Here is an 18,193-nt window from a genome sequence, read left to right as displayed (position 1 = left end):
TGTGAGCCACCAGTGCCTGACAGCCTTTCATCTTTTAAGTTGGAGTGCAAAGCCCTTCCTCAGAAGCTACTAACTTCCCCTGCTGTTGCTCTCAGCTGGATGACTGAAACCATCTTGCTCCCACATGGGTTTTATTGTTTCCTCATTCCTTTTTCATCTGTCACTCATGCAAACAGGGGTCTGTTTCTGTGGCCTGTACACTTAGGACAGAGTGGCCTGGAGATAAGTATATGGTACGAAGGGTCAGTCAAGTTGTGAGGTGCTGCCATGGGATCAGGGCTAGAAGAGTGCCGTGCCTGGAGAGGGAGCCATGGTCATTTTTTAGTGTATAATGCTGTCCTTGACTCCTGTTTGTGGCTTTTGCAGCTGGGTGGTCGCTGCTGTTTCCCAACCAGCTGGGATGTCTGCCAGAGCTGCTGGGCACTGCTGCAGTTGAACTTTGTGGTTTACACCAGCAGCATTGCTGAGATGAGCCTGGCTTGCTTTTCCTTTTGTGTTGAGCAAGTTGGCTTTTGCTAGCCAGTGTTTTCCTCTTTCAGAATCTCTAATGTAGCTCCTCGTCTTGCTTTTTTGTTTCCTCTTGTCTGGTGCTTACTCTTGTGTTAGTTCCAAGAAAGGGGAAATCAGCTTGGGTTTGTTAGACTGAGACTCAAACAGGGCTGGGGGTGGGGGGTGTTGACCTTGAAATTAAAGTCTTCTGATTCAGATGGGGTGGGGATCAACACTTGATCAAAATGACCTTGCTGTAGGGCGGTAGCCTTGAGCTGAAAAGCTCTAGGGACAGTGCCCAGGCCAGAGTTCAAGCCCCATGACCAAATAAATAAATTAATTAAATTTTAAAAATGACCTTGATGCATCCTTTGCACTGGTGGAGTGGAATGAGGCGCTAGAGTCTATCGAGATGGCTTCAGGTGGAGGCAATAATGTGGACTCTGGCATGAGTCCTTGAGGTTCTAGAATGTGATGTAGTGCAGAAGCAGAAGAGGCTAAAACCAGCTGACACAATGTGTGCGCATATGCTAGAGGGAGGTAGTCCCTTCTTAGGAGGGTCTGGTGGGCAGTGCCCCGGGGGCGGCCCTCCTCAACAGCGTCTCGAAAAAAGAAGCAAGTGGGACTGGGCACTTGGAGCACAGCAGAACCTTGGAGGATGCCAGTCTCCTGTTCCAGTGTGGTGGGGGCCGGGGTAAAGATTGGGACCGCAGAGTCTACCAGGAGGGTCCTGAGGAGCTGACCAGCTGCCAGGGATAAGGCCCAGTCCTTCAGCCTACATGCCTGCTCTCCCTAGCTGTCCTCGTTGTCTTCTCTTTGGTAGCCCCGGCTAGGAGAGTCCATGGAGTCATCGCCTTCTTGCTGACCGTGTTGGCCTATGCGCTGCACTTTCCCAGCAAGAGCTTCCTCCAAGAAAGGTGGGCCCGAGACAGAGCAGGCTGGTGTATTCAGTACACAGCTCCAGATGTCCCTGTGCTTGCTGGCCTGCCCAGGGCTCCACCGTGGTAAGCAGGACGCTGATCTGGGAGCCCTGTGCCACTGAGCTCCAGCCCTCGTCTGGACAAGGGAACTGGGATGAGCTCTTGACTCTCCCCTGTGGTGGTGCAGATCTCTCTGTGATTCACCTTGGGGTGCTCTCCTGCCAGAGCTTCATGCTCTAGAGAAAAAGATATGCCAGTTTGTATGTTTCATGCATATATATATATATTATACATATATATACTTCTAAGGGCATTTCTAAATTTAAATAATGAAGCAGTATATTAAAAGATTAATTCTTGATCAAATAGAGTTTATCCCAGAAGTACCAGGATAACCTATCAACAAGGAATTGTGTCAGCCAAAGAAAAGCTCTGGCACAGGGCATGAGGCCCCATGCCACTCATTCTCTCTGTCTTTAGCCAAATAATTCAGTCGCCTGAGCCATAGTGTTCTCATCTATAAAACTAGTAGGACAATAGCACCACTGTATAGAGTTGAAGTAGGACTGAATTGGCATTTCCTGTAAAGTGCTTAGGACAGTATGGCATACAGTAAAGGCTCAGTTAACGTTACATGACCATATTAACCTATGTCTACAAGGCATGCAGTAAAATTATGTAGTTAATTCTAATAAAAATCTAAATAAAACAAACCTACATCAATATAGAAATATTTATCAAAACACAGATGTAAGTGGCTATTGTTGGCGTGACACTGGAAGGCCAACACTCAGATTGTGAGTCCCCAGGTGATACTGGGGTCTTGGCAGAAGGAGCAGCTTGGGCTGCTCCATGTGGCTCCTGCTGTCCAGATCAGGTAATGGTGTCAACCCTGAGGCCTCTGACTGTCATGGGTGGTTGGCTGCCTGTCTCACCTGGTGGGAACTAGGCCCTTTTGTGGTTGGGATGGGAAGAGAACTATTAAAGTGATAATCGATCTCCAAATGGCCAAGAAGACTTTTGTCTAGGAGTGTTAGGATTTGAGGGTTTTGAGTATTAGGAGTGTTTGGAGTTGAGGGCCAGCAGCAGGGAGGTCAGCCTGGCAGGTTAGATAGTCAGTGTTGTTAAAAAATTGGGACAGAAGTAGTTTTCATATCTCTCTTTTACATGCAAAGTAAGTGGATGAATGATCTCACAATGAGAGGAAGTGAAGGCTGAAAGGTTCCAAGTTTGTGGGCCCTCAGGTCAGGTGGCACTTGGAGACTAGCCTGGAAAACCATGTGGCCAGGGTGGGACCATAGTATGCTGGCATGAAGGCACCATCTCCATGCGGCTCTGTTTTTGAGCTGCCTGTCTGAATGCTTTGAGTCTCTTATAGATGACATTTCTCACATCCACCTCTAATTTGGAAAACTTTTATTAGATAACTTGAAATTTGCATTAAATAACAAGGTACACATGTAGATTTTGAAGCATAATAGGTGCCTTGGGAGCCAGCCTCTCTGTTTGAGAGAGAAATCATCCAGAAGAACAATTAAATGTGACCTGCTAGTGGTAAATAGTCTAGAATCTTCCATGATCCCCTTGCTTTAAAGAGTAGTTATACACACATATATGTATAACTTATATGTTGTATTATTTTTGTTTATGAGCTTTCTAAAGTAAGAATTGTGAGTAATCCGCAAATTGCTTTTTCATGTTTAGTGCTGAATAACTTCCTGTTATGTGCATTGTATTAGAGTTCTACAGAGAAATAGAACCAGTAGGATATGTGTGTGTGTGTGTGTGTGTGTGTGTGTGTGTGTGTGTGTGTGTGTGTGTGTGTGTGTGTGTGTACGCTGTATGTGTATACATAGATTTATTACAAAAAATTGACTCATGCATCTATGGAGTCTGGCAAGTCGAAATATGCAGCATGGGCTGACTGGAAACCAAGAGAGACTGTGTCAGGGGTCTAGGCTGAAAGCTGGAAGGTGGACATGGCCATATCCTTGGTGATTTTGATCCGTTCAGATCTTCAGCTTGATTGGGCAAGGCCTGCCCACACTGAGCGGGGGGGATCTTCAGTCTACCAATCAAAATGTTCATCTGGTCAAAAAAAAACGACAAAAAACCAAAACAAACCTGTAGAAACATACAGCATATTTGACTATCTGGGCATGATCATGAACAGGCCAAATGGGCACAAAGATAGCCCTCACATACAGACCACAGTTTCTCATTTTCCTGTCAGCAGATACTGGCTCGTGTCAGTAATCAAATCCCTGCTGAGTCTTGTGGCCTTCCTCGTTCAGGTCTGATATGTGGATGCATGCATCGTCTCTAAGGTTGGCTTATGGGGTGGTATGCTCAGGCTTGGTAGGTAGAACTCATTTAGGGTACTGACCAGTGGGCTTGCTTATCTTTTCTGTCCTGTATCTAAGCCCTGGCACAATGGTCAGAACTCCTGCTCTATATTTGCTGTGTAGCCCAGGGTGTCTTCAAACTCAAAATCTTCCTGCCTCAGCTTCCTCTGTAGTACTGTGCCATCATGCCCAGGGAATGGTCTCAGTGGCTAACATATAGAAACTTTTCTGTAGGCCATGTGCTTTCCAGGCCGTGTGTGTGTGTGCATGTACTATCATTTAGTTTCAACACCCTCAGTGTAGGTGTAAAAGTCTGTGTTGGGATCATAAAATAGTAACAGAGCACTTGCTTAGCAGGCTCTCAGGCCTGGATTCTATCCCTAGTTCTTGTTTTTTTTTTTTCCCTTAAAGCTCTGCTTAAATATATAGGGTTTGAACTCTGCACTCTTCCTGAGCTCTTCAGCTCAAGGCTACTGCCCCACCCTTTTAGCCACAGTGCTACTTCTGGTTTTCTGGTGGTTAATTGGAGATAAGAGTCTCACGGACTTTAGTGCCCATGCTGGCTTTGAACCATTATCCTTAGATCTCTGCCTCTTGTGTAGCTAGGATTACAGGTGTAAGCCACTGCTCCTGGCTTCTGTGAAACTTTTATCACCAATTGATCACAGAAAAAGTGAGAAGTGGAGCTGTGCATCAAGTGGTAGAGTTTTAGACTTGAGCAAAAGAAACTCTGTGATAGTGACCAAGCTCTGAGTTCAAGCCCCAGGACCAGCACACACACCCAAAGAAAGAATAATAGATTTAGTCATGCACCAGTGGCTCAGGCCTGTAATCCTGCAGGAGTCTGAGATCTGAGAATGTGAGGGTCTGAAGATCCAGCCCAGTCTGGGCAAAAAAGCCTAAGACTCTTACCTTCAATTAACAGCAAAAAGTGGAACTGAAGCTAGAGCTCAAGTGGTAGAGTGCTAGCCTTGTGTGAAAAAGCCAGGAGGAAGCCCAAGGCTCTGAACTGAAGCCTGAGTACTGGCGTGCATGCGTACACACCCGTACCCAGGCTTCTTTGTAAGGCGGTAAGAATGTACGGAAATTGATGGTGATTATGGTTGTATGCATCTGTGATGGTAGTAAATACCATTGAATTGTACTTTTAGTGGGGCATAGTGTGGTACATGAATTATATCTCCATAAAATTGTCTTTTTAGATGAAGTCACAGTGGTTGGGAGCAAGGATAGAGCAGTAGAGGAATTGTGGGGAATTGGTTCTTTTCCATATAAAACAAGCTATGGGCAAACCTCGAAGATTCCTCATAAACTTAGTTTAGTGGAAGGCGTGAGGTAGGAAGAGGGTCAGCGTTGACAGTGCTGTGGGGACCTGGGTTTATTAGGTAGGTGACCTTGAGCGGGTTGCTGAACCTGTCTGTGGTCATCCTTCCTGTAAACCCGGTTAGTGGCACTGACCGTAGGAGTCCTTGAAAACATCTTGTGAGCCTCGTTTATTTCTCAATGTGATCGTCATAACAAAAGACATCATCGCATCCTTGTCCCAAGTATCAGATGCAGTCAGAGTTAATGGTTCTGTTGGCTCAAGTCGCTACCAGAAGAATTTGGAAGAATTCCTGTGTGATATCTGCTGTGCCCTTCAGCCCCTGGCAGAGGGCAGGGTAAACAGCACCAGTCGTTAATTTGATCCATTCTTGAGCTTTTTCCTACCTTAATCTACATGGTCTGAGTGGTTGGTGGCCAGCTCTTATAGATCCATCCCTGGGCCCTTGAGAAGCCACTGGCTCCTGGCCCTGACTCCACACACAGCATTGCTGCTGCCCTTCTCACTCTGTCCCTCCATACACGGGACACACCATTATTCTTTATTTACACTGTATTTACCATGTGCCTGTGGGCCAATCCAAGGCAGGGCCTTTGGCTTCTTCAGCTGGGAGGCGTTAAGTCCCTAAGCACTGCGGCAGGAACCAGATCCAGATCCGTGTCTGTCCCTGAGGCACTTCGTGCCAGAATTCTGGAAGGAGGTAGGTTTCTAGAATGGTGTTTCTGCCCCAGCACGGCCCAGAGATGGGGAGGCGCCCCTCTCAGAGCAGGAGAGCCGCTTTTCTGTGATGCTGGGGATGGGAACCAGGACCTTGTGCCTTTGTCAGTGTTCCACCCCTGAGCCACACACCTTCAGCCTGAGCCAGTCACATCTGGTGCCAGAGGCCTCTTTCCTTGCCTGAAGTCCACTGGTACAGTGGCTGGTGCTGTTAGTGGGGAGAGTGGCATCCCCTGTACCCATGAGAAGTTCTCTCATTCCTTCAGGTCCTATGACCACTTGCATTTTGTTATTGGAGATCAGGACTTGCTTTTTTTTTTTTTTGCATATTGCTGGCACTCTACCACCATATCTCCAACCCATACTTTTTTTTTTTAATTAAGCATCAGGTCTGTCTAACACCCAGTTCAGATCCTTCAGGGAAGCCAAGGGTGTGTGGGGTATGGCTGGAGCTTTGGAGATGAACTGGGTTCAAGTCCTGCCTCTCCATGAACTCGCTGTGAGACACTGGGCAAGTTACTCTGCCTGGGTTACCTTGCTTGGAAATTGGAGCTGATAGTACCTGTCTCCACAGGTCTGTTCTCATGATTAACCAGAAATAAAGTAAGCACTAGATAAATGTTTATCTGGAAGCCAGTGTTTGTTGGAATTATAAAGACACAGAATCCGTGTCACCTAGTAGTAGAGTGTTTTCATGGGTTAGAACTTAAGCACCACCAAGAAAAAAGAAAGAGTGGGAAGGGGAGAGAGGGAGAGACGGAGTGACGGAGAGAGGGAGGGAGGGAGGGAGGGAAGGAGGGAGGGAGAGAGAGAGAGAGAGAGAGAGAGAGAGAGAGAGAGAGAGAGAGAGAGAGAGAGAGATAGAGAGAGAGATAGAGAGAGAGAGAAACTATGAAGGTGCTTTGTTGCATTTGTCACCCTTCTACAACCAGGAGCCCTAAAATAGGGCACAAGTGGCTCATGCCTATAATTTGAGGATTGTAGTTGGAAGCAAATAAATCGGAGACACTTTTTGTTGTTGTTGCTGTTGTTGTTGGGCTTGAACTGTGGGCCTGGGCACTGTCCCTGCACTCTTCAGCTCAAGGCTACCACTTGAGCCACATTGCCACTTCCAGTTTTCTGCTGATTAATTAGAGATAAGAGTCAGTCTTTCATGCCTGGGCTGGCTTTGAACCAAGATCCTCAGATCTCAGCCTCCTGAGTAGTTAGGATTACAGGCGTGAGCCACCAGCTCTGTGAGACTCTTATCTTCAGAATAACCAGGGAAAAAAAAGCTAGAAGTGAAGCTGTGGCTCAATTGATAGTACCAGCCATGAGTGGAAAAAGCCAAGTGAGAGGGGGAAGCCCAGAGTAGCTTATAGGGCATGAAGCACTGGCACCGGCTGCAGCTTGATTTTAATATTTATTCTTTCTTATGACATTTGTAATTTTTTTGCAAGTCCTGGGGCTTAAACTCAGTGCCTGAGCACTGTCCTAGAATTTTTTCAAGGCTAGAGCTCTAGCACTTGAGCCTCAGCACCACTTCCGGCTTTTTTTGTGTATGTGGTACCAAGGAATTGAACCTAGGCCTTCGTGCATGCTAGGCAAGCACTCTACCACTAGGCCAAACTCCCAGCCCTACATTTGTAATAATTTTATGTTGTTTTATGTTTCAAAAAAATCTTTTGTTGACAAGTAATGTACATGTATAAAAGTGCACAGATCATATCAGGTGAATTTTCATGTGCAAAGTGCATGTACAATCCATTGAAGAATCAGAACATACTTAGAAGCTCTCTAGGACTCATACACCATGTATTTTTTTTAATATATGTTTTTATTTTTGTAGAGGTGTTGTGCAGAGGGATTACAGTTACATAACATCATGTATTCTTGTGCTAGAATTAGGGAAGAGGATCTCTTCCTCCTCACCTGAACTTATTCTTGTTGCTTTTCCTTTACTTTCAGACCACTTCAGCTCAGTGATTACTCCTAAATAATCATATTTGTATATCTGCATGCCTTACTTCTTTGGAGACAGTTGCACTGCTGAGAGAGAGAGAGAGACAGAGACAGAGATAATCTCCAGGGCTCCAGTGTCTGCAGCACTGTTTCCTAGGTCAGACAATCAGGCATCCCATTCTTCCTCCACTAATAAGTTACTATGAAGTTACTTTGCTTTGGTTTATGCAGCACAGATAGAAATTGAGTTCTATATGCAGAACTCAAATACCAAATTAGCCCACTGCAAGCAATTCCACTCACTGTGGGGGTCACGACTCCTGGCTTGGAAGATACAGACATGTCTTTTTTTTCCTCTCCTAAGTAGAAGGATACAAATACAGGATGATCATCTGACACTATCATGTACTATATACTATGAATCTTGTTGTCAGACTTCTTCTCCCTGATTTTCTGTGAAAAAACTGTGATTTCTGGGACCACTTTCTGAAAAAAAGAGATCTTCTGTGATCTCTGCTAGGAAGGCAGGAGCCAGCCAGGCCGTCCGAACCTGGTGCCTGTACAGTGAATGCAGGCGTGGACGGGAATGACCTTATCTCAGCAGCCAACAGGAAATGATGAAATGTGCAGCGAGAGTTCGGCCGGGAGACGGAGGTCAGCCTCACAGCAGGGCTGGAAAGAGGCAGGTACAGAAGCAGATCTGCAGAGCTAGGCAGCTAAAGCAGCGTGTGACATATCGTGAGTGTGCTCTTTATGCTAGACCTTCTTGAAAGTACAATTTCATAGGGTTTTGTTTTTGCTTTTCTTGAGTGAGTGATTGATTTAACAGCAATCTCCTCTTGTCAGCAAGTCCAACCCGTTTTAGAGCTCCTTGATGGAACTATTCGGACAGTTTGATGTTAACCAGTGTGAAATGTTTTATTCAGCATGCATTGGGAAAATGGCAGTGAGTCTTGGATTTTTTTTTTTCCTGGTGAATAGATTTTTCCCCTGAACAGATAAAGGCTTGTGTTTTTACAATTCTTAACTCTGGTTTTAGAACATGTGCATGCTTCCTCTCAAAATAGAATAACTTTGAAACTTTGCTCTGCTATGTCAGACCAGTCCAAGTACCTCTAGCTGAATTTTCTTTCTCACTGGATAGCTAATGAGTTACTCAAGTTAACTGTTAATAGAGGGTTGTTTTCTACTCCCCTGTTCTAAGACATTGTGTTTATTACCTGCTGTTATTTCCTTTCTGAGAAGCCAGATCTGATCTATAGATATAAATGAAATTTGGAGAGAAAATGAACCAGTGAGCCTTTCTAGTTGACTGTAATTGCTGTTTCTTCACCTCTTCCTAGCCTCCTTGCAGTTAGCCTGCGGGCCCCAGGTCTCCTACCCAGACCCCCCCTGCCTATCCCCCTCCTGAGTCAGCGCTTTCTTATTTCTCTTCCCAGACCTTGTGCCCTTGTCCCCATGTGAGAGCTGTCACCAGAAAGCTTATTTATATTCGTATTGGGTATTGAAATGTAAAGTTTGTTTTAATTACTGAACAGCCTATATATACATTTGAAATTATATCTTAGAATTCATTTTCTGGAATTGAAAAATTATGATTCATTCCTTGAGTTTTTTAGTACCATAATTCTAATTAGAAGACTTCAAAAAAAAAAAAGTTTGAGGGGGATGAGGGTAGCGGACAAAAGTCTGATACTTAATACTTACTACCCTTACTAAGTGAATGGTAGTCACTAGATTACCTATTGCCATGAACATTAGCCAGGCAGTGTCTTATTTGCCAAAAAATGCCCTGCCTGTCCAGTTTGGGTCACACTGAAGCAGGCTTTCTTAAGGCAGTACCTACTGTGATTTGTGTATGTCTGATACTTAAGGCCTCACAGGAAACGTTTCTAGAAACTTACGAAGTTCAGTGCATGTCTGAGACCTCCTCAGGCACATGGTTTTGTTCTGGTTGATTTAAATGGCTATTTTCTCAAACCCTATGCTTCCTAACCAAAACATATTTACTAAATTTAAAGTTCATTCTGGATGAACTTTAAATGCTACTTTTAGCAAAATAATAGAGGTTTCATTAAAGTCAATCCAAAGTTTCTTTTGCAGGTGTAAGATTTATGCCAGTGAGTAAAACTAAAACCTTTCCTTTCTTTGTTTTTTCTTGCTTTTTACACGTGGCAAATCTTTTGATTTTTTTTTTTAATTGTTGGGATAATGTATAGAGGGATTAGAGTTACATTCGTCAGATAGTGTGTGCATTACTTCTCCAACCTTGATACCCCTTTTCATGTTTTTGTGACTTTTGTTCTTGTGTGAGTGCAGTTTCACATTTGGTGGCATGATTTAAAAGATTGGAGCATGGGGCAGGGAGTTTGGCCTAGTGGTAGAGTGCTTGCTTAGCATGCACGACAACCCAGGTTCGATTCCTCGGTACCACATATATATAGAAAAAAAGCCAGAAGTGGTGCTGAGGCTCAAGTGGTAGAGCTCTAGCCTTGAAAAAGTCCAAGGACAGTGCACAGGCCCTGAGCTCAAGCCCAGGACTGGCAAAAAAAAAAAAAAAAAAAAGATTGGAACTTGAAATTTAGAGTTGTAGTCACTCTTGGAATGGACATGTTCTGGGCCTTTCATTTTCACAAAGGAACTGAGACAAATGAAGTGACTTGTCCAAGATTATATGACTTGTCAGCCGAGTGAGTCTGGAATTCAGGTCTCTTTTTTTTTTTCTAGGTCATCACCCTTTCATGATAGAATCTGCTTCTCTGTATTATTATCTCAAGGTTAATAGTACTTGGCTAAGTAGCTTTTACTTCTTTTTTTTTTTTTTTTTGGCCCCCTTCTCTTTCTGGCCCCGCTCGCTCCGGCCCCGCTCGTAGCTTTTACTTCTGATAACTTCATTTTAATTTATTTAATTTTCAAACAGTTTCTCTGAGGACTATTTGGCACAGATGTATAATGAGTAATATACTGTATAATAAAGTGCATTGTAAGTGCAAAGAGCATCGTTATTCCTGCTTTTGCGAGATGCTGTTTAAATATGAAGCATTCTCCATTGTTTTTCCTGTTTCTCCCCTAAGTTAGATATCCACCAAAGTGAGCCTCAATATGTGATTGTCTGTAGCTGAGAACGCCAAACTTAATAAATGATAGAATACAGCTAGTAAAAGACAGACTCAGGTCCTCTTTGAAATGGATTCTTAAGAATATGAAAGGAGGGGCTGGGAGTTTGGCCTAGTGGTAGAGTGCTTGCCTAGAGTGCATGAAGACCCAGGTTCGATTCCTTGGTATCATATACATAGAATAAAGCTGGAAGTGATGCTGTGGCTCAAGTGGTAGAGCATTAGCCAAAAACAGTCCAAGGACAGTGCTCAGGCCCTGAGTTAAAGCACCACGATTGGCAAAAAAAACCAAAAAGAATATGAAAGGAAAATCCCTTAGCTCCTATTTCTCAGTCCTTGCCAGGGAGCACAGGCAAATTTTAAGACAGGAGGTGACTAAACAGGTTTTGCTCTCTCTAAGAGACATCAACATAAGGTAATGTAAATAAAGAAGGAAATTATTCAATTCATAAACATAAAATTGAACTACAGTTCCCTAGATCTTTACAAAATACTTTCTGTTGGGCAACCTAAGTAGGTAATCTTGGTGGTCTTAGTATATGTGAAGCCCTGGGTTTCACCCTTAGCACCAAGAAATCCCCAAAAGTTTCTGCTAAAAATTGAATTTAATTGCATGCCAATGGTTCATACCTATCATCTTAGTTATCAGAAGGCTGAGATCTAAGGGTCATGATTCAAAGCCAGCCTGGCAGGAAAGTCTGTGGAGTCTTCAATTAACCACCAGACAGACAGAAAACCTGGAAGTGGAGCTGTGGCTCAAGTGGTAGAGTGCTAGCCTGGAACACTAAAGCCTGGGACAGCACCCAGGCCCTGAGTTCTAGTCCCAGGACTAGCACAAAAACAAAAAAATCCTTCTGAAGTTCAGGTATAAATAGTGGTGAGTTGAGAACAGTGGAGGACTACACTTGGATCTCAAGGTGACCCCCACTGTCTGTCCAGAGGCATCAACAGTGCCCTGGGGAGGTTCGCAGAATACCACTTACCTTTTATTGTCTGAAGTATTTGGAGTATAATCCTTGTGTTTCGGACACAAATACATAGATATTTATGAAAGCATGGTTCAAGGTCAGCTTGAGCCAAAAGCTATACTAGATTCCATCTCCAAAATACCCAGGAAACATCCCGGCTGGAGGTGTGGCTCAAGTGATAAAGGACCAGCTTAGCAAGGTGAGGTTCTGAGTTCAGACTAATACCACCACCACCTTCCCTTACCCGCCCCCCCCCCCGTACCCCCGCAACAAAAGCATTAAATATATTCTTGGGTATATCCAATGAGTTGTTAAGGCCATTGAGTTTGTATTTGTGATGGCAGAGGTTGTCACGTTGAAAGAGCAAGACTAAAAAAAGCCCCTCACCTTTCAGGATGGAAGGGCAGGCATCCATTCAGTCATCACCTGAAGGGACAGTCGGCCTGAATGCTGGCTGTCCACTCAGTGTGTGCATGCATGCATGCATTCAATTTATTTAAAAAATTTTTTTGCGTGCTCTGTTGATTTACATCAGAGTTGTAGACACTGGAATGGTAGATCCTGGAATCTACAGATGCTGGAGATTAAATTCTTGCTCCCAAAGAATCACAGGGCAAAGGGGTAAAGACTTTCAAAGCTACCACTTGAGCCATACCTCAAGCCCATCATGTTGCTGATTAATAGGAGATAGTCTCAAGGACTTTGCTGCCCTGGCTTGTTTCTACAGGTCTCAGCCTCCTGAGTAGCTAGGATTATGGATGTGAGGCACTGTGCACTCCCCACACACCACTTTTGTTGGCTGTAGAATTCTTACTGTTGATCAGGAAGCTGAATGCATAGTCTAGTGCTTTCTGGCTTTCTCTTTTGCTCTCAGTCCAGCTGTGATCTGAAGATTTTCTTCTCTTTATGTTAATGATATTTTCTGTATTTTAGAAGTTGTGTAGCTTAACTTAATTTGCCTTGGTGAGGACCCCCGCCTCCCCCCACCCCCCCAATCTTGGTGTGGGTTTACTAGGCTTCCTTGATCTGTGGCTCAGTGTCTTTTTAACATTCTGAAAAATTATCTCTAAATACTGTTTTGTTTTGTTTTCCCTTTTGGAACCTTGTTACATGTACGTCAAACTTCATTATTTCTCTCAAATCAGTCAGGTTTGTATTTCTCTGTGTTTCTGTTACTTTGGAAAGAAAGCTGACCTGTCAACTTATACCGAGGGCTTCTTTTTTTTTCCTGGGGCGGGAGGCGGTCATGGGGCTTGAACTCAGCCTGGGCACTGTCACTGAGCTCTTTAGCTCAAGCTACTGACCTACCCTTTAGCCAAGCCCTACTTCCAGTTTTCTAGAGGTTAATTGGAGATTGATAGGGGAGGGGGGTGTCTCAGGTCCTTTTGTGCCCGGGCTGGCTTTGTACCTTGATCTTCATATCTCAGCCTCTTGAGTAGCTAGGATTATAGGTGTGAGCCTTGGCTCCCGGCTTAGGCTTCTTCTTTAAATGTGCTATTTTGGTGTCTTATTTCTCTTCAGCTCACTAATGCATGTGTGATTTTATTTAACTTTTCCATTTCCACAGGACAGTCTACTAAAGATATGTCTTGTTTGCTCTCCTGCACAGGACAGAAGCACATTATAACCACTATGTGGGCCATGTGTGTGCAGACCTGGATTTGTTCATTCCAGACATGAGTGTTGTGTGCCTATTGCATTGTGTTGGCGATTTAGTGATGAGCAAGACAAAATCCTGGTTCTTTTTTTTCTTTTTCTTTTTCTTTTTTTCTTTTTTTTTTTTTTTGCCAGTCCTGGGCTTGGGCTCAGGGCCTGAGCACTGTTCTTGGGTTTTTCAAGGCTAGAGCTCTATCACTTGAGCCACAGCACCATTTCTGGCATTTTTTCTATGTACATGGTACCGAGGAATTGAACCCGGGTCTTCATGTATGTTAGGTAAGCACTCTACCATTAGGCCAAACTCCTGGCCCTCTTTTTCTATTTTTTTAAATTGTTATTGTAAAGATGATATACAGAAGGGTTACAGTTGCTTAACTCAGGTAACAGTGTCACCTCTTCCCTCATTTTCTCCTGATTTTTCCCTCTGGATCCCACTTCCCCTCAAATCAGGGTACTTAAGAACCAGCTGGTATAGGAAGATCTAATTTGGCAGGAGAAACTGAGTGCCCTTAAGGAAACAGCAAGGTTGTAACTGGAGCTCCAGAGGCATAGAAAGGGCAGCTTTCCCTGACCACCTGTGCAGGTAGACCCAGTTACTCTCTGTCCCCATCTGGCTTCATGCAAACTTCAACCCTTAACACTGTCTGCCACTTACCGGTTTAGCTTTATGTCATCTGACATCCTCTGGATTGCTGGCTGGAATTTAGTCACTTCAGATCGCCCTGGACCTACATGCCTTATGTGTATCTGACACACAGGACACTTTCATTCATCACTGAGAGAAAGAATTCACATGTTGATACATAGCATTTTGTTTTCCACTCAAAAACATACATCTTAAAATAAGCTCAGAGCCAGCAACACCAGTAGTTCTCGCCTATCATCCTAGCTACTCAGGAGGCTGAGATCTGAGGATTTTGATTCAAAGCCAGCCTGGGCACTAAAGTTCCTGAGACTCTTATCTCCAATTAACTACCAGAAAACGGGAAGTGGCGCTGTGGCTCAAGGGGTAGGGCAGTAGCCTTGAGCTGAAGAGCTCAGGGACAATGCCCAGGCCCAGGGTTCAGGCCCCACAACCAACCAAAAAATGAGATAAAGATCCTTTTCCAGCTATAAGCATGATGTTTGTGTTCTCACAGGCTTGCATGCCATGTGCCTCCCTCTAAACCTTGTTATAACATGAGCATATTACCTGGCTGATGTGGAAAAAAAAAAAGAAAAAAAAATAAGTTCAACTTGTCAGCCTTTTACATGTAAGAATGCTACTTATGGTGTTGAATGCTAATCTGTAGAAAGCATCTTTGCAGTAGTTGGCTTTGGTCTGTTTTTAGTTTCCAGCAGTGGTGGTGCAGTTTTTAGTCTGCCTTGGTCCAGGCCTACTCCATACTGCAGTTCCTAGGCTGCTCTAGCGTCACCTGTCATCCTGTGAGTCTCATCTGTGTGCCCTGTCTTACCTGTGACCCTCCTCCCCGTGGGACTTGACCTCTCTTATCCCCAGAGCTTAGCAAGCTTTCTGTCCTTAGACAGTGTTTTAGAATGTATTTATAAGCAATTGGTGTGTGTGTGTGTGTGTGTATGTGTATGTATATCATAGGTGTGTATATATACAGTCATATGTATGTATATAGTAACTTTTGTGTTAATATCATTTGCTTTTTTGAATATTTTTTAAATTGTATTTTAATGTATAGAGGGGTTACAGTTAATATTCGCCAGATAGAAGGTGCATTCCTTCTCACACATTGATTCCTCTTCTCATGTTTTTGTCCCCACTTTCCTCCCCCCCTTGAATAATATTTTTAAGGAAAATATCAAACATTGGTGATATAGGACATTTCTTGAGCAGCTGATCTAGCATTTTTTTTTTTTGGTGGGTCATGAGGCTTGAACTCAGCCTGGGGCTCTTCAGCTTAAGGCTACCGCACTGCCCTTGAGCCAAGCCCCACTTCTCGTTTTCTAGAGGTTAATTGGAGATAAAAGTCTCAGGTTCTTTAGTACACTGGCTGGCTTTGAACCTTGATCCTCAGATCCTCCTGAAGAGCTAGGATTACAGATGTGAGCCACTGCACCTCGCTCCACTTCCCATTTTCTGGTGGTTAATTGGAGATGAGTGTCCTGAACTTTTGTGCCTGGTATGGCTTTGAACCGCGATCCTGAGACTCACCCTCCTACTAGCTAGGATTACAGGCCTGAGCCACTGGCACCCAGTTGAAGTCGAGATCTTAACCAACATACTTTCCTCAGTGCTTCTCAGAGAGCTTGGTGGGGGAAGTATGATAATTAAGCATTTTGTCATCATAGAAATATGATGGTTCTCCCTTACAAAAGTCACTAGAAATGCCAATTAGGCAAGTAGCTCATGGTGAAACACAGAATACTGAAAGGTTTGGGTTTTTTTTTGTTTTTTGTTTTTGCCAGTCCTGGGTTTGAACTCAGGGCCTGAGCACTGTCCTTGGGCTTCGGGCTTTCTCAAGGCTAGCGCTGTACCACTTGAGCCACAGCACCACTCTGGCTTTTTCTATGTATGTGGTACCGAGGAATTGAACCTGGGCCTTCTCGCATGCTAGGCAAGTCCTCTACCACTAGGCCAAACTCTCAGCCATGAAAGGTTTTTCTTTGAGTTTTCAATGGCATAGACAAGTAATGGTTGCTGTTGACATAAAATAACAGAGATTTACAGTAAGGAAACAGTTTCTTCTGTGCAAATTGGAGTGAATAAAGGAGGGTCGTCTGTCCATTTACCAGAGACCTGGGATAACAGCAGGTAGATGGGCTCCAGCAGAACTGCAGAATCTTCCTTCACCTTTCACATGTCCTAGCATTGTTAGCTTTTGGGCTGTGGAGATTGCAGATTGGCTGAGTTTAGTGACAGTGCAGACATTTGCCTCTGCACTGCAATGTGAGGTCAGATACAAAAATTGCAATAGTAGGACTAAGATAGTCCAAGACAATTTTAGCTTTATACCCTCACATGGACTGTCCCCTGAGAGTCACATGTTCTGGTCAACAAGATCAAGCAGTCTACCTTTGATTGGCCCTGAGCATGTCCTGTGTCCCTAAGAGAGGCATGGCCAGAGAGGACACGGGAGTTGGGGACATGGTAAGTTGTCATTGGCATGCAGGCACCTTCCTTAATGAGCCATTAGACTCCTCATAATTCCCTGTGGAGTTGGTCTGCTATATCCTCCCTCGTTTATACATTGCACCTATGACAGCTACCACTACAAGTTCAATACTGTTCTTTAACGGAAAATTTGCTATTAATTTTATGCTTTGGTTTAGCTCATTTGTTGCAGATTTATTGGTTGACAAGTGGATTCTCTGTCCATTTTTCCAAATTACTGGATGCTTCATGTTATGTGAAAATTGTGTTATTTTTTAAAATTAAAATAGCTGTCATATTAGAGGCCAGCTTTCAGTGCATCACACTTGGTCCACACAGATCTCTTCCCCAGAGTAGAATGCTTTGGCTCCATCAGGTCCCCTTGGATCTGGTTCAAATGGAATGGTTTCTTGAGAGAGGGGCATTATGGTTGAATGCTGAGAAGTTACAAAGTTTTTTGTTTGTTTAATTCTCTTGTGCATTGCTTGGCTTTTTTGAACTTCAAAGGTGCATATTCATAGCACAGCTGAGGAAGAATTCTAGCCCTTCATTTCCAGGCAACGCTTCTGATGGGCGAGTGATAAGACACTATCTTAGCAGTCTCTAGTAGGCTGAAGTGGTGGGCACTGGTGTGGATGTGCTGTGTTTTTGTTGTAGGTAAATGAGTGAAGCAGAGGTCATTCTTGTCATGGCTTGAGCCACACAGGCAGGTATCTGACCTTGCATCTTGCTGTTTAGAAATTGTCTGTCCCAAACCTTAAGATTTGTCCCAACACCCCAGAATGCCTTTCCCTACTTCTCCAGTTATAGTTTTCCAGCTGTGTCAACCCTGGGTATGTATGACATTTTTGCCCAACCGTTTCCTAGTACGTGGTCATTGTGTCAGTCTTGTATGAAAGGAGTGCCTTAGGGCCGAGAGTTTGGCCTAGTGGTAGAGTGCTTGCCTAGCATGCATGAAGACCTGGGTTCGATTCCTCAGTACCATATACCTAGAAAAGCCAGAAGTGGTGCTGTGGCTCAAGTGGTAGAGCTTTAGCTTTGAGGAAAGCCCAAAGACAGTGCTCAGGCCCTGAGTTCAAGCCCTAGGACTGGCAAAAAAGAAAAAAGAAAAGAGTGCCTCAGTGTTGCTCACAGGACATCCCCATTCTCCAGGCACTGTGCCGTGTTCTACATGAAAGCCATGTGATCCACAACACCTTGAGAGTGGATCAGATTCCAATTTACAGATGAATGTCAGTTGCAGTCTTGTTAAGTATTTTGCCTAAAGCAGTACAACCATCAAAAGATATTATGAAGAATCAAAGTTGCAGGTCGCAGAGCCCTGCTGGATGCTCATATCCAGTATGATGTATGCAATATTGTTCTCTGTGGCCTTTGATTTTACCCTTCAGGCAGAGCTGCAGTTCCCTCAGACACTGGGGGAGGGAAGAAGCGAGGCTGCTGCCTGTCTGCATAGGAAAAGCATCCGCTCCTTGGTGGACAAAGGACCACAGAGGCGCTTTGTGTGACAGGAAGTCCTGAAAGAAGCTGCAGGGTTGACCTGGGCCACTCTGTGACTCATGTATGCTGTTAGTAATGCCCTTTGTCTAGTCCTGGGAACCCACTTCTGCC

At 44.2% G+C, this 18,193-nt stretch overlaps 1 protein-coding gene and 1 non-coding gene across 4 annotated transcripts in view; both read left to right on the top strand.

The window, feature by feature from the left end:
* The window catches only part of Pacsin2 (protein kinase C and casein kinase substrate in neurons 2), a 94,724-nt gene that overhangs the window by 23,932 nt on the left and 52,599 nt on the right, over positions 1-18,193 (top strand). Inside the window, exon 1 of one of the 3 annotated variants that reach the window (XM_090328855.1) lies at positions 8,413-8,474. The exons of the other annotated variants lie outside the window; for them this stretch is intronic. The gene's annotated coding sequence lies outside the window, so the exon portion shown is untranslated. Of the gene's footprint in view, positions 1-8,412; positions 8,475-18,193 lie in introns of those variants that run through there. 3 annotated transcript variants of the gene reach the window in all.
* LOC150067654 (small nucleolar RNA U13) lies at positions 14,578-14,681 on the top strand. The gene has a single exon (XR_016534676.1). It is a non-coding gene; the product is annotated as a small nucleolar RNA U13 (small nucleolar RNA).

This window comes from Megascapheus bottae, chromosome 2 (genome assembly GCF_031878675.1).
Source record: "Megascapheus bottae isolate mThoBot1 chromosome 2, mThoBot2.hap1, whole genome shotgun sequence".
Classification (NCBI taxonomy): Eukaryota; Metazoa; Chordata; class Mammalia; order Rodentia; family Geomyidae; genus Megascapheus; species Megascapheus bottae.
Note: the sequence above shows the minus strand (reverse complement) of the source record. Positions and strands in the feature narration are given on the sequence as shown.